The 22,462-nt window shown below is 40.7% G+C and overlaps 1 protein-coding gene across 2 annotated transcripts in view; it reads right to left on the bottom strand.

Annotated features, from left to right (window-relative positions):
• Nucleotides 1-22,048, bottom strand: part of SLC7A2 (solute carrier family 7 member 2) — a 63,994-nt gene extending 41,946 nt beyond the window's left edge. For both annotated transcript variants that reach the window (XM_012785007.2, XM_075997192.1), the window contains exon 1: nt 21,878-22,048. The gene's annotated coding sequence lies outside the window, so the exon portion shown is untranslated. The remainder of the gene's footprint in view (nt 1-21,877) is intronic.
• Between the last annotated feature and the right edge of the window lie 414 nt (nt 22,049-22,462).

Raw genomic sequence — 22,462 nt, 5'->3', positions numbered from 1 at the left:
ACTATAAATAGAAAGAAATTAATTGGCCAACTGATATATATATATAAAAAAATTAGCCGGGCATGGTGGCGCATGCTTGTAGTCCCAGCTACTCGGGAGGCTGAGACAGAAGGATCACTCGAGCCCAGGAGTTTGAGGTTGCTGTGAGCTAGGCTGACGCCACGGCACTCACTCTAGCCTGGACAACAAAGCGAGACTCTGTCTCAAAAAAAAAAAAAAAAAAAAAAAAACTAAGTATAAGATAGCTTTAATCTATGTATTTCACTCTGATAATCACTAAATTCCTTCTTCCAGAAAACTCTTTCCAAATCATTGTTGGGGAATAAGATATTTTAATCAATCAGGTGTTCTATTGTTAGATACCAAGGTGGCATCCATTCCCAGGCCTCAAAGAAGAAGAAGCAGGGTGCTCTTCCTGGGTCATTGTAGAAGATTTTATGGAGAAGAGATCACAGAGAATGTTTTCAGCACTCAGAAAAAGTGTGGCAAGCTGAATGGGAACACCGGTCTTTAGGAACCTTTATCCAGAAGACCTGGAGAAACTCTCATCTTCTTTTTATAAGTGATCTGGAAGTGAATGAGGGAGACAAGATAAAGTGGCAGGAAAAAAAGTTAGAGAAAGAGTCTGAAGGGTTTGAGACAAAGAGTCGGGAGCCACAAGGCAAACAGAAACAAGCACCCACCAATAAGGCAGCGTCAGAGGCAGAAGAGCCCAATAGCTCCACAGCCCCCTCCAGAGCTGACCTGGAGGGACAGAGCTGGAAGCAACAGGATTCAGAGATGGAAAACTCGGTTATGCGGGGAAGAGAAAATGGCAGCAGGGAGATGGAATAAGAAAGAGACTCTCATTACTACCACTTAAAAAAGAATTCAACCCTCAGCTTAAAATTTAAGAAGAGTTCTGGCCGGGCGCTGTGGCTCACGCCTGTAATCCTAGCTCTTGGGAGGCCGAGGCGGGCGGATTGCTCAAGGTCAGGAGTTCAAAACCAGCCTAAGCAAGAGCGAGACCCCGTCTCTACTATAAACAGAAAGAAATTAATTGGCCAACTGATATATATATATAAAAAATTAGCCGGGCATAGTGGCACATGCCTGTAGTCCCAGCTACTCGGGAGGCTGAGGCAGAAGGATCACTCGAGTCCAGGAGTTTGAGGTTGCTGTGAGCTAGGCTGACGCCACGGCACTCACTCTAGCCTGGGCAACAAAGTGAGACTCTGTCTCAAAAAAAAAAAAAAAAAAAAAAGAAGAGTTCTGGTAAGGTTCCTGGAATGAGACATGTTCATAAAATACACACACAAATATCCTACCATTGCTATGACTTTGACTTCTAGTGCTGCTACTGAGAGCTATGGAGGGCATACCAGGTTTCAGGAGCTAGGCTGAGTGGATTTCATACATTAACCTAACTACCTAACAACCCTAAGGTAGGTGCTTTTATTATCTCTAGTGTGCCAATGAGAAAATCAAAGCTTAGAGAGGTTAAGTACTATTAATAGTTGTTATGGACTGAATGTTTGTGCTCCCCACAAAATATACATGAGGTTCTAACTCCCAAAGTGATAGTATTTAAAGGTAGGGCTGTCGGAAGGTAATTAGGGCTAGATGACGTCATGTGGACAGAGCCCCAATGACAGAATTAGTGTCCTTATAATAAGATAGGGAACAGCTGGATGCAGTGGCCTGTACCTGTAGTCCTAGTTACTTGGGAGGCTAAGGCGGGGTGGATCACTTGAGCCCAGGAATTGAAGTCCAGCTTGGGCAACATAGCAAGACCCTACCTCTATTCAAAAAAAAAAGAAGAGGAAGAGCCTGGAGCTGGCACTCTCTCCACCATGTGAGGACACAACAAGAAGGCTACCATCTGCAAGCCTGGAAGACAGTCCTCACTAGAGCCCAACCATGCTGGAACCCATATCTCATACTTCCAGCCTCCAGAACTGGGAAAAATAAATGTCTGCTTTCTAATCCCCCAGTCTATGGTATTTTGTTACAGCAGCCCAAGAAGACTGAGATACTAGTACATATCAATGTCAGGACACAAAATCAAGTCTGTCTGACTCTCCAAAATAGGATATAATACACATTAACACTTTAGAAGCAATGAAGTCTTACAATAAAATTTTTTTTTTTTTGCTAATGGTTCTATGGTGATGTAACCACTGAAGTTTTTATTGGTTTGCACCATCTAAAAAGACAAGCGTGAAAGTTTTCCTTTCAGAGCTCAAAGTTTCCCACAATGAACGCCGGAGGCCGAGGAAACTGGGTACTCTCATGAGCAAAGTGTTCCTTACCACATCCCAGAAAGTAAAGCACAGGCAGTTCTCTACCAATAAATAGTCCAGCTATGGAGGACACATTCTAAACTGAGAAGAAATGCTATCCAGAGTGTGCCTTAAGGAAAGAAACTTGTCACCACGCTTTGGTTAAAAGCCAATGTTAGATAATGATGACATCATCTAGCTCAATATAGCACGCTGAAGAGGAACTCAGAATCCATGGCGTTGCAGGATATGTTTCTTTAGCTTTAGATGTTGTGAAGAAAGGAAAGGAAAGGAAAGGAAAGGAAAGGAAAAAGGAAAGGAAAGGAAAGGAAAGGAAAGGAAAGGAAAGGAAAGGAAAGGAAAGGAAAGGAAAGGAAAGGAAAGGAAAGGAAAGGAAAGGAAAGGAAAGGAAAGGAAAAAGGAAAGGAAAGGAAAGGAAAAAGGAAAGGAAAGGAAAAAGGAAAGGAAAGGAAAAAGGAAAGGAAAGGAAAGGAAAGGAAAGGAAAAAGGAAAGGAAAGGAAAGGAAAGGAAAGGAAAGGAAAGGAAAGGAAAGGAAAGGAAAGGAAAAAGGAAAGGAAAGGAAAGGAAAGGAAAGGAAAGGAAAGGAAAGGAAAGGAAAGGAAAAAGGAAAGGAAAAAGGAAAGGAAAAAGGAAAGGAAAAAGGAAAGGAAAAAGGAAAGGAAAGGAAAGGAAAGGAAAAAGGAAAGGAAAGGAAAGGAAAGGAAAGGAAAGGAAAGGAAAGGAAAGGAAAGGAAAGGAAAGGAAAAAGAAAAAGGAAAAAGAAAAAGGAAAAAGAAAAGAAAAGAAAAGAAAAGAAAAGAAAAGAAAAGAAAAGAAAAGAAAAGAAAGAATAAATATTTAAGACTATCATATGGAGAGAAAAAGTAATTCAAAGGGGACTTCATCATTTTTAAGCAAGGCCATTCTACCCTAGACTTTGGGAATTGAAAATAAAAATAATTGAGATGACTGGTTACTCAACTGCTATGCCTTAGGCTCTTGACATACATTACTTAATCCACACGACCACCTTGGGAGAAATAGCCCACCTTCAGATGATGAAGCTGAGGCTCAAAGATGTTAAGTAACTTCTGGAAGTCACAGAGCTAGATCCGAACCCAAGGTCTGTGCGGCTCCGAAGCCCGTGCCCTTGCCTCTACACCACGTAACCCAGAAGCAACGAGAAACGCAGAATTCTAGCTGTTCCCAGGCTCCCGGCAGCCCCCTAACACTCAGCTGATGAAAGAAAATGTGAAGGTCATCATCAAAATGTTGCCAAAAATATAGTCGAAAGACTTTGGAATTTTAAAACTTCATCTCCAATAGATTTTAACCTTTCAAATTCATGAACCACTACTGCCTTCAAACTGAAAAGTGAATAGTTGTTAGAATGTAAGCGGTAAAGAAAATCAATTTTTAACGACAAAGAAAGATAATTAGGTAAGCATCGTGACTTTGATCTGTATTAAGAATCCTAATATATATTAAAACTCATTATTTCCAGCTACAAAAGCCTCCAATGACTTAATATAAGAAGGCCACCTGCAAGAAAAAGCTGAAGAGTTTCACTGCTTTCACTATAACATGTAACATTTCCTAAAACACAGCATACATTTTACAATTTATCCAGTTCATGCCTAATCCATCTCATGGCTTCTCAAACATCTAATATTCTCAATTCTCTCTACATTTCTGAATTCAAAACTTATTTCAGAACAAATAAAGATTTTTGGCTCTCCACTCCCATCTTTTGTGTTTTCATTTTGCTTAGATTTTATTCTAAATGACCTCTGATACTATCAGGAACCTTTCCCTTTTATTGCCAAGTTTTCCTGCGGCCTCATTTTGTGCCTCTCAATAAAGGAGTACAACACAGTTAAAGTTAACACGATTTTCTTAATCCACAGAAGGAATGTGTGTTTGAAGTGATGTAAAAAGGGAGAAGCCGGCAGAGATATGAGATGCATATTTGATGTATCATTTGAAGTTTTCAAATAGAATTCCCACCTTAACTCCTCAACAGCAGGAAGCCTGCTACTCCAACTCTTCTTCCATCAGAACATAAACCTCATGAGGGCAGGGATTTGTTTGAGCATTTTATTCGCTGGCGGACACCAAATACCCAGAGAGTGCCTGGCACACAGCAGGTACTTAAGTATCTCCTGAACGAATGGATGCTTGGCTATAGCCACCATCACTTTCTTAAATGCTGACCAAGCATGCCCAGTAAAAAGTGATCGGGATGGGGTGAGGGATCTGGAGACCACGTCGTCACTTGAAGAGCAATTAGAGAAGGTGTTCAGATATGATGAGCAGGGGGGGGTAGCTGTGGACCAGAGAGGGAATGAGTTCTGAGCTGGCCTTAGGCTCTGAGAGTTACCAGCCACGTGTCTCTGGGCAAGTCACTGGAGTCTCAGTCTTCCCATCTTTGAAATGGACATCACAGAACTCCCACAAGGAATAAGAGAACAAGAAAAGTGGCAAATAGCAGGGAGTTTTAGAAACATAAATTCTATATGTAGCTTCTTTTCACTCTTGAAAAAAAAAAGACTTAGACAAGAGATAACTTTCTTTAAATATGTGAATGGTAAGGTATAAAAAGACAATAACCCTAGGCCGGGCGCTGTGGCTCACGCCTGTAATCCTAGCTCTTGGGAGGCCGAGGCGGGCGGATTGCTCAAGGTCAGGAGTTCAAAACCAGCCTGAGCAAGAGCGAGACCCCGTCTCTACTATAAATAGAAAGAAATTAATTGGCCAACTGATATATATACAAAAAAAAAATTAGCCGGGCATGGTGGCGCATGCCTGTAGTCCCAGCTACCCGGGAGGCTGAGGCAGAAGGATCACTCAAGCCCAGGAGTTTGAGGTTGCTGTGAGCTAGGCTGACGCCACGGCACTCACTCTAGCCTGGACAACAAAGCGAGACTCTGTCTCAAAAAAAAAAAAAGACAATAACCCTACCTATTCACCCTAGAAAACAAAACTACCAATAAAAGATAGGATATAAAAAGAATAAGATATTGACCCAATAAATTGCAGACCTCCCTGATAAGGTTCCTATTCAGAAGAAGCTGCCACAGTAAAGATGTCAGATTTCTGTCATTACTTTAAAAAGAGGTCAGTCGATTCAGAAATTGTATGGAACCAGCTTTAGTTAGAAGGGTATTATTAGCTAAGGTATCTGCAGATTCCGATTCTAAGATTTAATGATATGATTTCTGTGTTGTAGCTGAAAAACTTAGGCTTATTTGCTCATGGTCCTCTGTATATGTATAAACAACAGTCAGATTATAGGTAGGTAATTTACACCAAAGTACACATTACCAAAAACCTGCCACGCAGTTCAACATCCTCATCCTCCAAAAAAGTGGCAGTCATATAAATTCACCAGGACAAGAAAACTAAAAACCACACATTATGTCCTCTTTATTGATAACTTTGGAAAAGCATCAAAGAGCATTACACTATGACATACTCACTATTCAGGTCAAATAAATATTGATTTGGTAAACCTTTCCTAAATTTAAACGTTCATCTGAGGCACCAAATCTTTCTTTGCATTAAGCAACTGTATTCCCTTTCCCTTTCCTCTTCCCTGTACCCCTGTATGGGATATTTAATGTAGAATAGCAGGTACTGTCTTTAATAACAGCTCATCCAATGTACATACCTATTGTACACAAAACAATTTCCTACAAGACCAGAAAAGAAATGCTCTAGCATTTACCAACTTAGCCCAGACAAGGACTACATCAAATATTAGAATATTCAGACCCCACAGTAACAGATTTGATCTTTCTCATTTTAGTAAAATTTATCACCGGTGCCTTTATCTTCATTACTGTTATGCTCCCAAGACTTAAATGTATTTGTGATTCATAAATTTTGACAAATAGGATCTACTTGGAGACGAGGCCCTAATTGATTCATTTTTATAAGACTACATTTTTGGCTGAATAAAGTGACAGAGAAGCTAGCCCAAGAAATGACTATGGAATCTAAGCAGCAAGGGAAGAACATTCTACAAAGCAAATCTCAGTTTTCTTCCCACCCAGAGCAACTGTTAGAGGTAAATCTAGAAAACTTAACAATTTAAAGTTATCCTAGAATTAGACAGCCTCAAGGGATCAACTCCCACTATTGGCTGCTATATATTCCCCAATCTCTTCCTTTCTATGTGTGTTTTTAAGAAGAGGAAATATTCCTTTATATGCCAGTGTGTTCTGACCTATTTAAAGAGATCTAGAATTAAAATAGTGGGTTTTCTGAGCTGCAGTCTCATTCCACATCTATTCTTTCCACAATGTCAGGACTCTGCTAGGTTCTTTACTGTATTGGTCACTGCTCCCAGCTCCCAATGCATGTTTAGAGACAGTATTTTAAAAATTGAATGTTCTTCGATTCATCACACTTCCCCTCCATTCCTTACTATTATGCACTAACCTGGCTCATTCATTCATTTACCTGGACCCAGAGAATTGGGATCAAACCAGTGAAAGACTCTGTCAGGTCAAGGAGGCCTCACAAATGTGCACAGGCATTTTTACCCCCAAGCAATCATGCAAGGGCTGAGCACATACTTTTGTGGGGAGGAACCAAGACTATTACGTGTCTTTGACATTTATATGCCACGTGCAGGCTGAGATAAGCCCAGGAATTTTTTTTTAACCCGTGCTCTTATACACATGTAAACCGAAGACAACTTATCCTGAGAATAAATGGAACTTTTAAAATCTTAGAAACGTAACTAGGCAAGGATTTAAACTTCTTTTCGTGTGAATGAAAGTGCCTGACTTTGTTTTATGTTGTGTTTTAGACAAATGTATGACCACAAAATGCTTTAGCACCCATCAGGATGGCTACTATCAAAAAACCAAAAAAAATATGCTTTGGTGAGGCTATGAAGACACTAAAATGCTTGTGTACTGCAGGTGGGAATGTAAAATAGTGTCACTGCTATGGAAAACAGTATGGTGGGTGAGCTCTTTCTAGCTCCACTTTTAAGTTGCTCAGAAGAGCAATGACTGCAGCAGATGCCCAAGAAAGGAGCAAGAAAACACAACACTGGCCCCTTTCCAAGTCACTACAAAGAAACCTTCCTTGCAAAGTGAACATGATGGCGCAGAGATGGTATAGAGAATTCTCATGATGGATGAGGATGCGGATTCTCTAAAAAGTTTCAGAAGTGTAATCCCCATATTCACTGTGCAGTTTTTATATTCTGGGAAGGCTGTCAATTACCCTGAAGTTAGCATTCAGAGGCAGGATTGAGGGAAAGGGCATGTAGAAGAGAGAATAAGGGAGAGGGAAGAGCAAGGATAGCCCTCTTGTGCCACAAACAGAGGCGAGTGCAGCTTCCCCAAGTACTGGATGCTCCCCAAAGCCCTCGCCAAAGGCATGTAACAATGTTCTTCAAGGCTGATCTTATCCAAGGGAGAAAGTGCAACCTATATGCCAAGGACAGCATGGCACACAGTCACAGGAGAACACCCAGAGCCTGGGCTACAGAAGAGCTCAGCCTTGACAGTTCGGTCTCCGGTGCCGGCTAGGTTCAGGTTTGACCAGTTTGCCCATGTACACTGCCAATTAGAAGTAGAAGAAAAGGAAGAAGAGGGACAAGGAAGGAGGAGGGAGGAGGAGAAAAAAACCCTAAAGCCTACTGTAAGCACTGCCCAGATTATAAACTGCCTAATCCGAAACAGCCACCAACCCAGGAATATCCCAGCTAAATGTCAAAGTCTCTAACATCTGTGCGGGGCATTGTACCTAGTGTGGTCAGAAGAGACATCAAGAAGCTCTTGGTGGAAAAACCTAAGGATGATAAATGAGAATGGGCTACTTGCTATTTTCCTTCTTCAGAGCAGGAAAGGAACCTAAGGGCTCTTCTGAAGCTCAAACTGTTCCCCTCGGCCTAGGCGCTGAAATAAAAAACTGGAAACATCAACATTGTAGGATTGGGAATTAAGAAGTGAAGGAAAAAAATGCTAGTTTTTTCCTATGGTTATAGATATTCTCAACATTTTGTTTTAAAATATGAAAATGTTGCCATTTATGTTACAAGTTAAGAAATTTTTATTTTTCTGCAGATATATCTGCACAGATACAATGGCCAGCTCACTCTCAACGTCATACACACACCAACTAGGAATGGGCAGACATAGTTCTTCCTGCTTGAAATGAAATGTATAGGCTTCTTCTGAGCCTGGAATCTCACGATTCAATAAAGCTAGTCATACCTAAAGTCATGCCTTTAAAGACATGGAAAATTAAATTTGGGAAGCAACTCAAATAGACATTTTGTTGAAATGAAGATTGGAAAAAAATTACTTTTCCCTACCATAAAACATTGCTCTACACACATCATTTGGTTGGGGGCAAAAAATATATATAATTAAAATAAAAGTTCTTGCATTCCTTCTTCTTTTATTTTATTTTTGCTCAACAGAAATTACACTTAGTTCAATAACATGAATACTTTCCTTCCAATTCTTGAAAATAGCCTAAATTCTGATTCATGCATACAAAGTTAGAAGTGAAATGATATAGTTCACCTTTACTGATTTAAAATGACATGTGAGCCTGAGTAAGAGCAAGACCTTGTCTCTCCAAAAAATAGAAAAATTAGCTGGGCATGGTGGCGCACACCTGTAGTCCCAGCTACTAGGGAGGCTGAGGCAGGAGGATCGCTTGAACCCAGGAGTCTGAGGTTGCAGGAAACTATGATAATGGCACTGCACCCTAGCCCAGGCAACAAGCAAGACCCTGTCACACACACACACACACACACACACAAAAGACGTGATAAAGGCCCATTCTTAAAACATATGCATGAACTTTCAATTACCATAATATTAGTACCAACAACTACAGCTGGTGTCTGTAGTCACCACTAGCAGAGATACCTACACTGAGTACTAACATTCTGCCTGCCCTAGGCCTCTATCACCTTCACCTTTCACCTCTGTACATCACAAGAGTTAACCAAAAATGATGGAAAGGCCAACAATGCCCAATCCATAGAAAGTCGAATACTATTACATAGATTCAACTGTACTAAATGCTTTCAAAACTGGGTTTATAGACATGATGTGGGTCCTCAAGGCTTTGCTTAAAGTTTGAAATCCTTATAAAAATTAATTTACCACAGTTACCAGTAGTTCAGTAAATTAAACAGCACTTTCAATCACCAGAACAACTCATTTTTAAAAGTAGACAGGGCATGCAAAATACCTAGAGTTAGCAATGCAGGAAGAATAGAAAAATACTATAAATAATTTATAAGAATAACTCAAAGTGACAATGCTAGGTTGTTTGTCCTTCACATTTCTCTGATACTCTGTAGCAAAAAAAAAAAAAAAATCTGAATAATGTAAATATGCTATTCATTATTCAAAAAGTTCATGTGATCCATTTCAGGGCAGATAAAATGCACTATCAACAGAAATTTTATGCAAAGTCTGCTCTTTTTTTGTTTGGTTCACTGAACTAAGTGCAAACCATCTGGTCCCTATGATAACAGAAAAAGTAAAAATTCAAACAGTTTTTTTCTTTAAAGATAGCACAATAGCACTCCAAACAGAACTCACTTGTTGAAAAACACCATTTACGAGGTTTAAATACTAATGACTTTAAATGGCTTGGAACCCATATTTGAAGACTTTTTAGAGTAAGACTACATTTTCCCATTGTTTTGGTAAAAGTATGCCATTTAATTAAATTGTTCACATCATAAGAATGTCACTCTACTAAAATGTCATATCCAAACCTGTTAATTTTTAAGAAATTTTAAACTCTAAAAACCTTTTCCCCCTCTTCCTGTAACACTTATAATTTTCTAGATGCACTTCGATAGCTTCAACTATCTCTTTGAGAAATAATTTAATAGCCTATCATAAAAATATTTAGGGCATATTCCTATCATGTGATATTCTTGAATTAACATAGATTTTATTTTTTAATTTATTCATTTGCATATTTCTTTTTTCTCCTTTTTAGTTGACACATAATAACTGTACCCATTTATGGGATACAGAGTGACATTTCAATATGTGTATATGATGTGTAATGATCAGATGAAGGTAATTAGCACATGTGTAATGATCAGATGGAGGTAATTAGCACATCCATGGCCTCAAACAGTTATCATTTCTTTGTGTTGTGAACACTGAAAATCCTCTCTTCTTAACTTTTGGAAAATAGGCAATATACTATGGTTAACCATTAAAATCTAAAAACTTTTAAGTTAAAATGTACTCTAATCCCCAAATATAAAATGCCATACAAGTAGTGTATTGCAGTGATTATGATTTGCTTTCACAAAAAAAGAATGGCCTGACATAAATTAGTGCTTTTTCCAAGTCAAAATGCTTGGATTCTAGTCCTCACTGTACCCGTTGCTATCTAATCTCAAGATGAGTTACACCTCTCCAGATTTAAGTCTTAACCTATAAAAAGGGAGCTCTAAAATGTCAATCTCAGGAGCTTACTTCCTTTCCAAATTTGTCTAGCACTGTGCTTGGCATGTATGTAGTGCCAGGGGGAACTCAATAAGTGTTTGTGACCAGGGAGGGTTATTAATTTCCCACAAGACCGTTTTAAATGCACTGTTAAGTTTAGAGTTTGAAATACAAAACCAGCTACTACAATAGTGTTTTACCATTTTTATAGCGATATAACCAAATGAATTTCCAGCATACCAAGCCTTACTCATTTATCAATCACCTAATGGGAAAAAAAAAAAGATTTTATTTTCAAAGTGAAATTCTGAGTTTCAGTTAAAGTTTAAAACAGGCACCAGTCCAGGATGTTTTCACAGCTCTAGTACTACGAATTTTATCAACACCCACTATTGTTTCTCAGTGGCATGTAAATGTGCACTGTGCTATTTTCTTGGTGAACAGAGCATAAATAAGGCCTGCTCCACCCACACAACCACTATGCCACAAAAGCAAGGCACTTACAAGAGGGCTTTTCTTTGCAACAATATATTACAAATCATCACTACTCTTAAAGCAAGTGTTGTGAGAGAGAAAGAATTTCAGTAAAGAAATCAACTTTAAAATTCCTCACTTTGTCTATTATTCTTTAAGCTAACATGACAAGTAAAAGGCAAATCTATAGAGTAGTTATTTTACATTTGAGAAACTGACAAGGCCCTGCAGTGATGCTTCCATCGTGCAATCCTTTGGTTCTATTCAATGCTAAGTTTATTATAGAGATTTCTGCGAGAAGATCCATTATCAGACTGACACTGAGCAAGATTAGACTTCAAATGTCCACTCTAAAGATGCTCCAACTGTAGGTAAGAAGAGGACACTGACTATTCTTATCCATGCTTTTTTTTTGTTCCTGGTTTTTTTTTTTTGAGAGAGAGTCTCTGTTGCCCGGGTGAGTGCTGTGGCATCAGCCTAGCTCACAACAGCCTCAAACTCCTGGGCTCAAGCAATCCTCCTGCCTCAGCCTCCTGAGTAGCTGGGACTATGGTATGCACCACCACGCCAGGCTAATTTTTTCTGTTTTTAGTAGACACGGGGTCTCGCTCCTGCTCAGGTGGGTCTGGAACTCCTGAGCTCAAACAGTCCTCCCGCCTTGGCCTCCCAGAGTGCTAGGATTACAGGTGGAAGCCACTGCACCCAGCCTTTCTTCCAGTTTATGGAATACGTTTACAAACTCTCAGTTAAAAGGATCTCAGCTAAAACTCAGCATCGAATTTATCTCCTGGTCCATAGGCAGACACTGAAATCTGTGAATCTGAGAATTTGGAGGAAAAAAAGAAAGACAGGGATGCCGAAGTCCAAATGTACCTTTGAGGCCCGGGAATTGCTTCCACCAAGGCACAGAAGAGCATGGTCATCATTGTGTTTGTCATTGTTCTCTGACTCACAGTGCACCCCCCACTGCTACGCTCACCTCTGAGCCAGTTCTCGGCTGCTCCTTAGAGGCCGTAAGTAGTTTTACTACATCAGCAAGAGGAAACAATGAGTGAGCAGGAAGGCCCCATCTTACCCCCAAGGATTCTCTCCTTAAGATATTTCTCCGAGAAGTAGGAATGGCTTATGTATTGCAGGGTTCTTATCCTGGGTTCCAGAAACCCTAGCTGTGTACTGGTTGGAATTCAGGGAATCTTGACTGTCCAAAAATCTTACACAAAATCAGAGGGGGGGCGGTGCAGTTTACTTGCAGATATGCATTTTTTTAATGGGGAAGTGAACTGGGTAAGACAGGAGCATATATATTTTCATCCCATAATACCCATAATTCCCCCAAAACATCAAGAGATCCACTGCTGCATGAAACAGCTGCTATGAGCTTAGGATTCCTCCTTCTTCCACCGAGGTATAAATGTAAACAGAACAGAGGGCGTATCTGAGCAAAGCAGGGGGAGCAATCTCTCCCTGTGTATCAAAGAACTGTAAGTACCATTTGTTCAAATGCAGTTGCCTTTCATTAGAAAAGTCTACAAAAGTCATCGTAATCTTTTCTTTTTCAACCTGAATCTCTTCGGCTCTCCCACTTGATTTCAGTTGTTCAATCTTTTTAAGAAGTTGCACAGTTAAATCTCAGAGGCTGCTCAAACAGCATGGACCTCAAGTTGTAAATATCAACAAAACTCTACCCAAAACCAATCCGACCTTTAACTTCTCCGAATTTGTTAGTGTTAAGTTCATAATCCAGATGAAAGCCAACAAGAAGGGGATTTGGCAGGAAAGTAACTCTGAATATATGTGGGTTCTCTAAGGAATGAACATAGAACTACAACAGGTAAGCCTGATGATTATTAGAGTTACTTTGGTCATGCAAAAGAACCCTGATTTTATCCCATAATGAGACCACTGGCAATTCGATCCAGTGTGGGCTCTGCCAATTATAATTACGTAAACATTTTTAAATACCACGGTAATTCAAGATTTTAAATTGTGAAATGATCTAAAGAGCAACTAAGTCAAAGAAAAGGGATTCAATCCCCTGTGACATTTACATATGAACCCAGTCTCACTTAACACCATGAAGCTACGTAAGAAACTGACCTGTGATCTGTAAGAGCCACAAGATCTCATTTCCCGCTTGGCACAGCCTTGCACGACATGCAGCTGATGCGCCACACTTACTCCAGGCTGCCATTCACTGAAACACTTAGCAGTGCCTTTCTCCTTCAAGGTGATCAATAAACGGAACTCTTAGCAGTTCGTTATTCTTCTACCACCTCCTTCTTAAAAGTCCAGATCAATGTAAAATTCCTAGCCCAAGAATTGAAAGAAATAGTAATCTCACTTTGTCTGGCTAATCATAGCCAATTTGACTTCATTTTCTTGCACAGGCTGCCCTGGAACAAAGGTAAACTCCGCATGTGGCTAAAAGACATCTGAGGGTCTATGAGTTCCAAGGAGGGAGTGACAAAGCTCGCCCCAGGCTCCTCCTAAGTCTCCCCAGAACTCATGAGCAAAGATACCTCCCAAACAATTGCTCACATTACAGCAGAACTAAAGAAACCACTTCAAACTTGCTGTTGAATTCGAACATAAATATACAATTGTGTTGTTTAATATGGCCTTTAAAGCAGATAAAAAGTCTACACAGAGTAGCCTATGGTTTGGCACACAGGCTTTTCCCAGGGGAATTCATACCCATGTTGATACAAATTATCAGGAAGAGTTTCCATTCAAATTTTTATCAAGACAAGAACCTACGCAAGTCACAAATGTCCTGTGAACCACGAGCCCCATGTATAAATAATAAGTACCCTGTGCTAGAAGACATCAGGAACATTGCAGAAATGAATATAAAGTAAATTTCAGAAATAAAGACAACCCCTATCTAAAGAAAGCCGTCCTTCTAAAGGAAAGGGGACAATTTTCTTTAATAAGGTGTTTTCTACTTGAAGAAAAAACAAGGAAGAAATTTGTGAAAGTTTTATCCACTAATTATTTAAGGGAAATTCATTTAAAATGTACTTACAGCCGGGCGCGGTGGCTCACGCCTATAATCCTAGCACTCTGGGAGGCCGAGGCGGGCGGATTGCTCAAGGTCAGGAGTTCAAAACCAGCCTGAGCGAGACCCCGTCTCTACCATAAAAATAGAAAGAAATTAATTGGCCAACTAATATATATAATATAAAAATCAGCCGGGCATGGTGGCTCGTGCCTGTAGTCCCAGCTACTCAGGAGGCTGAGGCAGGAGGATTGCTTGAGCCCAGGAGTTTGAGGTTGCTGTGAGCTAGGCTGATGCCATGGCACTCACTCTAGCCTAGGCAAGAAAGCAAGACTCTGTCTCAAAAAAAAAAAAAAAAAAAAAAAAAAAAATGTACTTACATACTATTTTAAAGTGATAGTGCAATGACTATTCACCTACCACACAACCCAAGAACCTACTAAAATGAATAATCTCTATTGGCCATATATAAACCGATAATGGCATAACAACACTTGTGCTGTGAAGAATTATGGTTATCAGAATCCAGAGTACCTAAGGTTCATTTAAAAAGTGAAGTGATTAACCCCATAGAAATGGACTCACCCCATCATTCCTTTAAATAAAGAATTTGCCTAGCAGGCTAAAATTATGAATCCATTTCTTGTTCACTCCTTCCTCCTACCTCTTAGGAATGATTATCAAAAAAAATTTTTTTTAAAAGGTACATTCCCAAGAACCAGAAATCTAGAAGGTGAGGCAGTGACACCAAGCCCCGTATCTTCATGGAAACCTTCCCCATATAACAAAAGAGCCATGTCTGACAGGTACTGAGGAAATAAAGGGTACCTAAATCAGGAAAGAGGAGATCGAGCTATCCCTTTTTGCTGATGATATCATCTTGTATCTAGAAAATCATAAAGGCTCCACCAAAAAACTCCTAGAATTGAAAACTAAATTCAGCAAAGTCTCAGTGTACAAAATCAATGTACGCAAATCAGTAGTATTTTTATTTACGAATAACAGTTGAGCTGAGAGTCAAATCAAAGACTCAATACCATTCACAATAGCGACAAAGAAAATAAAATAGCTAGGAATATACTTAACCAAGGAGGCAAAAGAGCTCTACAGGAGCACCACAAAACACAGATGAAAGAAATCACAGATGACACAAACAAACGGAAAAACATCTCATGCTCATGGATGGGGAGAATCAACATTGTTAAACTGTCCATACTACCCAGAGTGATTTACAAATTCAATGCAATCCCCATCAAAATACCAGCATCATATTTCTCAGATCTAGAAAAAACATAATTCTGTGCTTCATTTGGAACCAAAAAAGAATCTGAATAGCCAAAACATTCTTAAGTAAAAAGAACTACTATTAACACTTTTTATCAGTCCTTTCTCCATTCCATGCTGAAAGCCAAGACTGGAGCCAACACTAAGCTGTAGGTGCTGACTATTTTTCTGGTGGTCTTCAGAGGGTCTCCTCCTGGGAGAAGAAATAATGGGCATGATGCCTAAGGCCTCTTGTGATCTTTACATTCTTGAAAAGCCCCTTTATGGATTTTAAACTCATTAAGTTAGTACAAAAGTACCAAGTTTGCCTAATGCAACAATTCAACTTTTAGAGTAAGAAATTACGATAATTTCATGTTCTTAATTTGACCATAATTTTGGAATCTCCATCTAAAATATAACCTAATGTGTTTTTACTTTCCTCTTAAGACATTTCAGACTAGTTTGAATTTTCAGTTAAATATAACTTTCTAGAGACCTGGGGTAATAAATTATATTAAATTTTGCCAAGTCATTAGTAAGTATTATGGCCCTCCTAAACACAAATGTTGGTGAATAACTGGCTCAGCCCAAACTCAATTTCTAGGGACCCAAGTTTTACCAAAGAGGAGGAGGAGGAATAGTAGTTGCTTTGTCTTGTTTTGTTTTGTTTGAGACAGAGTCTCGTTCTGTCACCATGGGTAGAATGCAGTGGCATCATCATAGCTCACTGCAACCTCAACTCCTGGGCTCAAGTGATCCTCCTGGGCTAAGCCTCAACTCCTGGCCTTGGCCTCCCAAGTAGCTGGGACTACAGGCACACACCAACATGCCTGGCTAAATTTTTTCTATTTTTAGTTGTTTGGCTAATTTCTTTCTATTTATAGTAGAGACAGGGTCTCACTCTTGCTCAGGCTGGTCTCTGAGCTCCTGAGCTCAAGACATCCTCCTGCCTCGGCATCCCAGTGTGCTAGGATTACAGGTATAAACCACTGGGCCTGGTCATTAGTAGTTTTAAAAGTAGTAACAGTATGATAATAATGCCTAAAACTGATTGATTACTTAGTCTTGGTCAGGAACACAATGCATATTCAAAAAAAATTTTAGAATAGATTATCTCTCCTCATGACACTTCAGCTCTTTGTATCACTCAAATGGCATTTTATCACAATTCTTGAATCATATGTATACTATATTTGTTATCTCCTTTACTAGGTGGTCAACACCCAGAGGACAGGGATTTGTTCTTTGCTTCTCTACAGATTCTAGATCTGGGTCATAGTTATACATAACTCGTAGTCATCCAAAATGGATTAACTAACCTCTGATCATGGAAAACTCCAAACAGAATGTCTCATAGGATATTCTTAGAATCAAAGTTACGAAGTCATATTTCCTATTCCAAGGGAATCCCAGTGTATCAAAACAGCACTCAGTAATTGGGTTACACATACAATTACTAAATTCCACAAATTTTGCATATTAGCGGTGGGAAATTTTACAATTAGTTTCACAAAAATCAAATTCAGTTGTTTCTACCAAATGCATACCTTTTTTTAGAAGCCAGAATGGTGGAGCATGAAGGGTGGAAGAGGAATATAACCCAAAAGATAAACATGCTTTGGGAAAAGAGACATTGCACGCGATACACAGATTTCTCACTCCTGCCAGTCAAATATATTTCAAGTTCTAGAAAGTTTATGTGATTTTTTTCAAAGTAAAAATTGCACTGCATTCAGAAAATCTGGCCCAAGTTTGTACTAAGGGAGTAAACAAGTAACACTGAACCTGCAAAGAGATTCCAGTTTTTCCTTAAGGTTTAATACAAAATAACGGTTAATTCTCCTAGAACTGTCAGCATCACCATCATTATTTATTTATTTTTTTTGGCATATTATGGGGGTACAAATTTTAAGGTTTCAATAAATGCCCTTTCCCCATCTCCCCCCATAAGTCTGAGTTTCCAGCATTATTAACCAAGATAACAGATAGGTACCCACAGCCAAGGCAAGAAAAGGCCCTAACCAAACAAATTTTATCTTCCAAATATGATCAAGTTACCAACCTACATAACATGTTTCTGCCCACACAGAAGTAAACATGAATAAAAAGTGAGAGTGAAGGTTTACTTTAATACTTGATGTTTCAAAGAGACATCTGCTTTTAAGTGGCATAGATCCACTTAACTCGGAATCTGATTAAAACAATTTGTTAACAAAACAAAAACAAACACGGGCAAAGTATAAAATAAGAGCTTCTTAATTATAGTGTCATTCAGCATCCATGGTGACACCAAAGTCTATACACTGTGATCACCAGGTCTCCGCGGGAAGGAAGTAGGTTTTGATGGTGAAGCTAGCATTGCTTTAGAAATAAGTGAATGAAGATTTAAGAAGCCTTCGTGAAACCAGAATGGGTTAAGGAAAGAAGAGAATTTTCCCCACAACTGTGGGAAAAACTAGTAAGAATCAACAGGGGACATAAAAATTCTTCGTTGTGTATTGTTCACCAAATATTCCAAAAAGAATACGACATAGTCAGAGTTTTTTTTTTTTTTTTCCAAACTCCTGGACAAAAGGTCATGGAATGTTCTCATATCATTTGCCTTATTGCTGAATCCTTGATTGAGTTCAGTTCTGAAGAGAGGTGCCAGCATGCAGTGGCGCCAGAATGGGTGTGTGGGTGTAGTTTTCATTTCATTTTACATATTTTATTTTTTACTTGTATTTTTTGCAAGGGGATAGGAATAAGGCATAAAATTAAATGCATGACATTTACAGCACTAGAACACTCCAGCTTGATGATTCAGTCTTGTATATACAGTCTTGTGTCAAGAAACCCCAAGGTTTTCCACAATGTATCATATCCATACACACCCAGAAACACAGTGAGCCACAGAGCTCCCTGAGGAGAGAGATCCAAGCTAAAAGTCTAAATAAGAAAAGAAGAAACATGACCCACATATTCAAATCCAGCCTTTTAAACAAAAGCCAGGTCAATTCAAATCTTTTAAGTCAATACTAATTAAACTCACCGGTGAGAAGGTGAACATAATGGCAGCAGAGGACCTTCTCAGAAATATTTCAACAAGAATCCATAATCATGGGAAAAGCAAGGGTATACTGCTTGCTTCTACAGATTAATATATAATAGTTACGTTTATTATATTAGACAACAAAAGTTAATAGATGAATCATCTTGTGATTATGTTAACTAGCTGGAGGATGATGGAAATGAATTTCTAGTTGGTTTTGTCAATGGCATTCACAACATTTGCACAGCCAGACACCACTTCACAACAATAGCCAGAAAGGTAAGTCAAAGGAAATGTAAGAGGAGTTGGGACAAATTTATTACTACCAGTGAAACAAAAATGCCAAGCACATGGGCTTTTGATGATGAAACAGTAGTACTGTCTTCATATATTAGAGGGAGTATTTCATTACTTGCCTTCTGATGCAGGCACTACTGAAGTCACCTGCCTAGAGGTGGTGTTATTTTTCATACAGTTGACAGCAAAACTTAAAAACTACTTTTAAAATCCATCAACAGAGAGTTTCCCAAATGTAAAAATAATTATAGAATCCTACCAAAATTGGAGCTATCCGTACTTTTTTGGTTGTCCAGTATCTGGTAAAGATAACTCCTTCAATGAAGGAATAAATACATTTGAAGATGGATAAAACACCTTTTCTTAAATTGTTGAAATCAGCAGCATTCGCTCAACCATAAAGACATACTGAGCATATGTTATGTGATACACACTATGTTAAGCACCAGAATGAAAAGTTTTTTAAATAGAAAACAATGACAAGAACAATTCCATTGGTTTTCTGTTATTTTAAGGCTATACCTATATGGTTTTGAATATCCAGATTAAAGATTTATAAAGGAGTTAACCACTTAAGATTTTCAAAACCATTTAGATAAGTGATCTAAATCCTATATCACATAAGTGAAATCTTACAGAAAACTGAGTTTTTCAGGATTCAGTTGGATGACAAAGTATTCAAATAACAGACATAATACTAAACATGTGAATAATTAGAAATACATTCAACTGAAACTTTTGCTTTTGTTCTAAATGTGTGGCATCCAGTAAGTAGTCTATAAGAAGCCAGTCTTTAAAAATCAGTGTGTTCATATCCACAAGTTTGGGGAAATAATAAGGCAAATAGCAACATGAAGATGTTTTCAAGACTCTGTTCTGAAAGTTGGTCACTGAAGGGTACCAAAATAAAACCAGCAGATGGCTCTGAACACACACACACAAACAGAGAGAGAGAGAGAGAGAGAGAGAGAGAGAGAGAGAGAGAAGCATACAAATAAAACAGAAGGGAAGACAAAAACAAAGCTAAATAGAGAAGTTACTGGAGAAACCTACGAGGGAATCTGAAAAAGTAGGGCCAAAAGGATAAGAAATGACAGAAGAGGGCTCAACATCTGGCATGAACAGGCAGGAGAAACAATGACTTAAGCTAGGAGATACAAGAAGAGAACAGAAGGTGAGCCACCTAGAACAGAGATGAGGCACTTCCATTCTGCAAAGATGGGCATGTTTGCAGAGGAAAGCAAAAAACATGAACTTTAAAATTGTTCTTATTGCTGTCTTTGGGGGAAAAAAAATTCTTCTGACACATATGTCTATATGGGAATACAAAAGGAAAAACTCCAGAGTATTCTCAGAGTTTTTAAACTACCACAGCTATCATGTTTCCCCTCCTAGCCTCCGTTCTTCCCAAGCTCCTAAATCCAGTGACAATGATCAGAGACTCTGGAATCAAAAGGGCTATGCAGACCTGCAAAAGAGACCAAGGATTCTGCAAACGGAATCCTTGCAGATACCACAGCGCTTTACTCTGGTCTCCAAGGCCATGGGACACTCTAAAAGATTAAAATGCCTTAAGGTAAATGACATTTCCAAATCAAGGTACAGTGTGGAAACAAAGCGAGGGGCAAGGGAGGAAAAGACAAAAAAAAATCACAATAACGTGGCCTCCCAGATTCAATGCACAGCAGCCAACTAGCAATTTTTTAGTAGAGAGAGAGAGAGAATAAAAAGTCATATGCTCTTCTGCACTGTGAGATCATTTCATGTTAAGCTTCAGGGCAATTAAAAGAAAAAAGCAACCCTAAGAAAATATATAATTAATACAGAATATTCTTATCCTGTACATCCTGCAGAGAAAGACTACAAACACAAAATGTTTCACTTTCCTTGAGAAGATAATTCTTACTAATGCTAAAGGAGAAAGAGGAGACAGAAGTTTTAAAGACTGGCTCAGGCATGAAAGAAAAAGTATGAAGCCACAAACCCTCTAACTTCAGGTCCCAGATTGCAGGACAGGATTCGCAAAGCTCTATTTGAATAAGATCTGGCATGCTATATGGCCCCGTTAAAAGGATTAGTGTTAACTGCACAAACGTCTAGATAAATTTTTATTACCAGTCTGAAATTAGTCACCTACAGGCTTTTTAAGACAGTTTTGTATAAATATTTGAAAGTTTGAACAGGCTGAATACTTGCACTCCTGAAATCTAGGTAGTCTGCCCTTCCACAGCCATATGTGACTGATTTTGTTAAGCACGTTTCTTTTAAATAACTTTAAGACGCGATATTTGAATACCTTACTCCACGGGCTGGATGTACACGTAAACAGAAGGTGAAGAGTTCTCTGGGCTGACAAGTACCCTGGGGTGATGGGTAGTGTGGTTCCCTAAGACTCAAGAATGGCATTTCCAGTTCAAGGTTGGAGACTTCATGGAATGGGCTTAAAAGATATAGCCCGTGTCAAACGGGTTAGCGCGGCACCCGTTCACTTGAAAATACCCCATCCTTCCAAAAAGCCACACTTAAGGATCTAGCAGGCCACGACGTGGCCTTAAGGCCGCAGGTTTCCCCACCTCTGCGACAGACGCCACGACAGGCCGTTTTACCTGTCCTGCCAAGGTCCCCTGCAGGATGGGAAAAGGCTTCCAGCGCTCCGAGCCTCGTTTGGTATTCCAAGAACCCCAACGGAGTGGAAGGCGACTTTGGGGGGACCCCTCGGCATGCTTGGAGGAGAGGCTTGGCCTACCCTCCCAGAGAGGGGTGTCCAGGGCCCCCAGAACAGGAATGACTAAAGGGCCCCACGCAGTCGCCGTGCCAGGCGCCCTCCCAGCTCCCGCGGCCCCCGACGCCCCGGGGCAGCCCCGTCCGCACCCCGCGGACCGGGCCGCACGAGGCGGGGCGCACCCCGAGCGCACCCCCTGCCCACCGCCCCCCGGCTCTCCGCCTCCGAGCGGCCGGAGCGCGGCCTGCCGGCAGCTGCACGCAGCTGGGCGAACCGCTCGGGGCCCCGTCCCACTCCGGCCCCCGCCGGCCCCAGCGCCCGGCCGCCCCTCGCGGCGGCCCCTCGGCGGGGCGGGAGACTTGGCAACTCACGGGGCTGCGCTGGGGCCGCGCCGAGGGGGTGACAGGAGGCGAGCGGCTGGACTTGGTGGGGCGCCCCGGCTCGGGGAGGCTGGAGGAGCGGCCGCCGCCGGACGGGTCCGCGCGAACAGGAGCGCCGGGTCGCCGCGCGGCAGAAGGCGGGCAGGGCACGTGGGCGCCGCTCTGTGTAGTGGCGCCGGGGCGGGGGCGGGGCAGGGGGCGGGGCGGGGCAGGGGGCGGGGCCGGCCGCCTCCTCCCCGCCCCCCGCGCTCCCGCCGGGCCGCACTGGCCAATCGTCGCGGTGGGCGGCGCCCGGCGCTGCGCCCCGGGTCTGTCCCCGGCCCCCGGCGCCCGCACTGCCCGGCGGCGCGCTCGCTGCGCGGGCGGGAGGGCTCCGGCCTGGGGAGCCGCGGAGCTGCCCGCGGGCACCAGCTCTTGCCTTCCCTGGAGGACCCGAAGCAGACTTGGTCTAAGTGCAGTTTGGATCCCGCGTTTCCTTTTCACGCTGGGAAGAATTCGGAAATAAGAAAATAATAATAAATTGTCACCATAATCAGAAATAGAAGCCCAGGTCGGGGTGCTCTGCCATAGACACTT

This window comes from Microcebus murinus, chromosome 24 (assembly GCF_040939455.1).
Source record: "Microcebus murinus isolate Inina chromosome 24, M.murinus_Inina_mat1.0, whole genome shotgun sequence".
NCBI classification, from domain to species: Eukaryota; Metazoa; Chordata; class Mammalia; order Primates; family Cheirogaleidae; genus Microcebus; species Microcebus murinus.
The sequence above is the reverse complement of the archived record's forward strand: the minus strand, read 5'-3'. Positions and strand labels throughout refer to the sequence as shown.